Raw genomic sequence first — 5,193 nt, 5'->3', positions numbered from 1 at the left:
TAATACGGAAATTTGGAGTGAAGACGGCATATGTTTTAAATTTGAGAGCTATCCAAGTGTAAATGCCTTATATTTATGCTATACTAAAATACCCTTTCATGGGGAATTCTGTGCAACCGAACTGATCAACAGTGTATGCATTTAAAACTGATACACTTATAGCATAATTATTATAAGTGTGTCATATACAAAATGAATATCTCTAAATGTAGTATCAAATTCTTAATGATTCCAAATCTACTTTCTCACTTTGTTCTGTACACTTGTAAAGATTTGGTGACTTGAAGCTTGGAAAAGAAAGGCAGAAACTGTTCAGTTACCAGGTTATACCAACTAGAAGTGCTGAGTCAGTAAAAACAACCCCTAAAATTCATGACTAGTTCGTTGTCCAATGAGCTCCAGGACAGTATAATTTGCGGGGGGTGATATCAGGGTAAGAAAAATTCATATCAATAAAATCAAAAATGTATTGCTATCTTTTGATATTTTGGAAAGCAATGCCAGTTTTGTGCCAAAAGTTATGTCTAGCAATATCTAAGTATTCTAGGTAATAAGCTGCATATTTTTCAGTGTCTCATTAGAATAATTCTAGTTACACTTTCCTTGGCCTAAACACCAGATTTTAAAATATTAATAAAAGCTCTTTAAGTGAAACTCATATTGGAACATTTGAAACTCAAGTTTTAATTAAATATTAAATTCTAACGTAAGGGGAAAGAGCTGGTAAAGTTGGACCATTACCGTGATCTATGAATGAGAATTTAGCAGTATTAATTTTTCTCCTTCCTCCCCTTGCTCTCATATTCTCTCCTTCCTACACTTTTTCCTGCTGGTGGCTTCAACAACAGAGATTTATTGTCTCAGTTCTGGAGGCTGGAAGTCCAAGATCAAAGTGTTGGCAGGGTTGACTTCTCCTGAGGCCTCTCTCCTTGGCTTGCAAAAGGCAGCCTTCTTGCTGTATCCTCACATGGCCTTTCGTCCATGCACAAGCATCCCTGATGTCTCTTCCTCTTCTTAAAAGGGCATCAGTCCTATTGGATTAGGGCCCCACACTACGACTTCATTCAACCTTGATTACCTCTTTAAAGGCCTTATCTCCAAATACAGTTACATTGGGGGTTAAGGCTTCAACATACAAATTTTGGCAGGGGGAACATAATTCAGCCCCTAATATATATGTAAGCAGGAGTTCATCAATAAGTTTTCTATTCCCTTATGACTACATAATTTTCTCTAGCAAATTATGAAACTGAAGAAGTAAATGCAACAGAAATTTTACTGAAGGAAATAAAATCAATATCCTAGATAATGTATGTTGCTATGTTCACAAGGCCCCAACTTGGCTGATCTGTGAGTTAGATAAAGTTTATTTCTAATGTTCTTCTTCTCTTCTTGCACCTTCTTTCAACATTGGTCTCTCCAGTAAACTTGTTCTTCTGCCAATGCCTTATTTTCTTGTGACTCATCTATCTTGGCTTTCCAATTGAGGACCTAACTTGTCCCCAGCCTCTACAATCAGTGTCTACCAATTTAAAAAAAAATATCCAATTGAAACAAATCTTTATTTTCTATATAACCATTTAGCATTATTTGACAATCTTCACATTTCTCTCTCACTTGCCCACTCATTCATTTTTCTTTCAGTTCCCCAGTCACATCTTTGCCTCCTTCCTCTCTTCCTACAGCCAATCTACTCTGTTTCATTGATTCCACAGTGTACAATTCCCCCCACATCTTACATCTCTGAAATTGTGCTTCTTACAATCAATGGTGTGTCATCTTTTATTAACTGGCAGGTTTTTCGTTCTAGTGCTATATAAAATGATATACTTTAAATCAATGGAATTGTAGATTCCATGAAATACAATACTGTCGCATCTAGTAGATTGTATAACCTCATATCTTTGAAATATGCCCCCCTTTCTCCATTTCCTCTGCCACTTCTCAAGGTCACACTACTATCATTTCTCCTGAGGATGATTGCAACAGTCTCATCACTTCTAGTATAGTTCACTAGTCACCGGGGTTACCCTTTACCCCCAATTGTCTACTTTGAAACTAAAATAATCTTTTAAAGTGAAATTCTAATTTTGTCTTCCCCTTCATTTGAATGACTTCCTGTTGCTCACAGGGTGAAAAACAGACTCCTTACTATGGCTTACAGGCTTCTGCATCAATCTAACCTATGTGTAACTCTCAATAGTTTCTTTATCTCATTTTGTGATACGCAGATGCACTGAATTTATTCCAATGTTTCAAACATGCCTTTTTGCTTTCCTCAGAGACTACACACACTAGCTTCCCAGCCCACTCCCTTTCACTAGCTATCTCTTTCTCATCTCTCAAGTTTCACCTAGACATTAGTTCTTCCATGAAATTCCCCTGACCTCCCCAAGTGCAGGTTAAAGATGCCTCTTCTATAACGTTTGATAATTCTCCAATGAGCATTTACTTCTGTTTGAATTCCCTATTTGTCTCTGGAATAGGGTAAATTGTATATTTATTCCTATGATTTGTATTTCTTTTGTTTCATTTCCCTTCTTCCAGTAAGAAGTCAGATCCTTTGCGTATTCTTTGCTTTGGGCATTTTTATAGGGCTAAAAAAGCTTCTGTTTTGTAAAACCTAAACTCATTGAAGAGATTAAGATATAAATGACTTTAGGACAGCCTTGGGAATGAAGGTGATTTCCCTCTGTGCACGCTGCAAGAAGTGAGGACTTGCTCCTTATTCACTGAAAGCATCCAAGAAAAGTGCCGATTTCAGAGCCTTGCACTGTGACACCTAGGAAAACTGATTCCTAGACACAGGGGTCCCCAGCCTCATCTAAAATTCTAGGGCCCAAGGAAGATATATACAGATACATTAGAGAAGGGGGCATGAGGTGGGAGACCACATGGAATGAGCCAATGGGACCTGATGCACATGGCCAGATATAGAAAAGAGGGTTACCTCTGGAGATGGGGTGGGAAGGTGGATGAGAGCAATGACATACTGAGCTTCTTGCCACACTGTTGAGGTGAGGACTATGAAACAGATTTAGCCTGATTAAAGAAAATTAAAGAATGCTATGTATCTTGCATGGTCAACTTTGTGGACTGAGATTCAAATTCATAATGTCTGCATCTTCTACCACACTTTCAGGGCATTTCTCTTCTGCTCCTCTATCTTGTTATTTATTTATTCATTCCTTTACTTATTTCTCAAATCCTTTTTGCATCCACTAATATGATCATGGGATTTTTCTTTTTTAGTCTGTTGACGTAATAAGTAACATTAGTTGATTGTTGAAGGTTGAACCAGCATTTCATACCTGGGATAAATCCCACTTGTTCTTGATGTATAAATCTCACTACACTTTTTTGGATTCAATTTGTTAATATTTTGTTGATTTTTGCGTCTATGTTCATGAGAGATATTGTCTGTAGTTCTCTTTCCTTAAACTGTCTTTGTTTTGTTTTGTTATTAGGCTAATGCTGGCCTTATAGAATGAATTAGGATGTATTCTCTCTGTTTCTATTCTCTGAAAGAGACTGTAGAGGATTGGTGTATTTCTCCCCTAAATGATTGATAGAATTCATCAGTGAACCCAGCAGGGCCTGGTGCTTTCTGTTTGGGAAGGTTATTACATATTGATTTAACCTCTTTAATCAATAGAGGCCTATTCAGACCATCTGTTTCTTCTGAGTTCTGGAAGATTGTGTCTTTCAGGAAATTGAAACTGAAATTCAAATATCAAATTTGTGGGCAAAGAGTAAGTCAACTTGGTTGATAGTGTTGATCATCAGTTCACTAAAGCTCTGTTTATATTTTTTCAGGCTTTTTTTTTGTCCTCTCTATGTTTCATTTTGGATAGTTTACTTGACATTGCTATGTCTTTCAGTTTCATAATTGTTTTTTCTGCAATTTCTAAACTGCCGTTAATCTCATCTAGTTCATTTTTAAAATTAATTTTTAATTTTTAAAGCAGTTTTACTTTCATAGCAAAATTGAGCAGAAAGTACAGAGAATTCCTCCATGCTCTCACCCCTCCCTGAAAGCCTTCCCACCGTCAATATCTCTCTCCAGCATAGTACATTTGTTATAATTAATGAACCATCATTGATACATCATTATCAACTGAAGTCATAGTATATATTATGGTTCGTTATTTGTATTGTGCCTTCTGTGGTTTTTGACAGATGTATAATGACACACACCCACCCTTACTGTATCATACAGAATAGTTTCACTTCCCCAAAAGTCCCCTGTGCTCCACCTATTCCTCTGGTTTATCCTTTCCTGTCCCCCAACCCCAAGTCCTCAGCAACTACTGATTTTTTTTTAATTGAGATATAATTGACATATAACATTGCATTAATTTTAGGTGTACAACATAATGATTTGATACATGTATATACTATAAAACAATTACCACAGTAAGTTTAGTTAATATCTCTAACCACACAGTTACAAAATTTTCTTTTCTTGTGATGAGAACTTTTAAGATCTACTCTCTTAGCAACGTTCAAATATACAAAACAATATTGTTAACTATAGTCACAATGCTGGACATCACATCCCCAGGACTAATATATCTTGTAACTGGAAGTTTGTACCTTCTGACTCCCTCATGCATTTTACCCATTCCCCACCCTTGCCTCTGGCAACCACCCATTTGTTCTATGACTAACTTTTTTTTTTATTCCACATGTAAGTGAGATCATACAATATTTGTCTTTGTCTGTCTATTTAATTTAGCATCTGCTTATCTATCTTGAGAGCTTTTCTTGTCTTCCTCCTTCCCTCCCTCCCTTCTTCCCTTTTTATCTACCTCAAGAAAAATCTTATAATTCTTAATTCCTGAGTTAAAAAGTATTTTAAAAGATTAAGGAGATATCCCAGGGTTGCCCCTGGTTCCAGACATATTTCACCCTGACTGGATTGGATCTTGGAAGAGAAAAAGGACAATAGTGGCATAACAGGTGAAATTTGAAAAAGCTCCATCATTTAGTTACTAGCACTACACCAGTGTTAATTTCTTGGTTTTGATTATTGTGCTAAAGTTATGTAGGTTGGTAACATCAGAGGAAGATGAATGAAGAGTATATATGAACTCTCTGTACTATTTTAAAATTTTTTCTTTGAAAGATATAGGGCTTTAGTGTTTTTCTATTAGATTCTGTGTTGGATTTGCCTGTTATTGACATTCATAT

Source organism: Delphinus delphis, chromosome 21, assembly GCF_949987515.2.
Source record: "Delphinus delphis chromosome 21, mDelDel1.2, whole genome shotgun sequence".
NCBI lineage: Eukaryota > Metazoa > Chordata > Mammalia > Artiodactyla > Delphinidae > Delphinus > Delphinus delphis.
Note: the sequence above shows the minus strand (reverse complement) of the source record.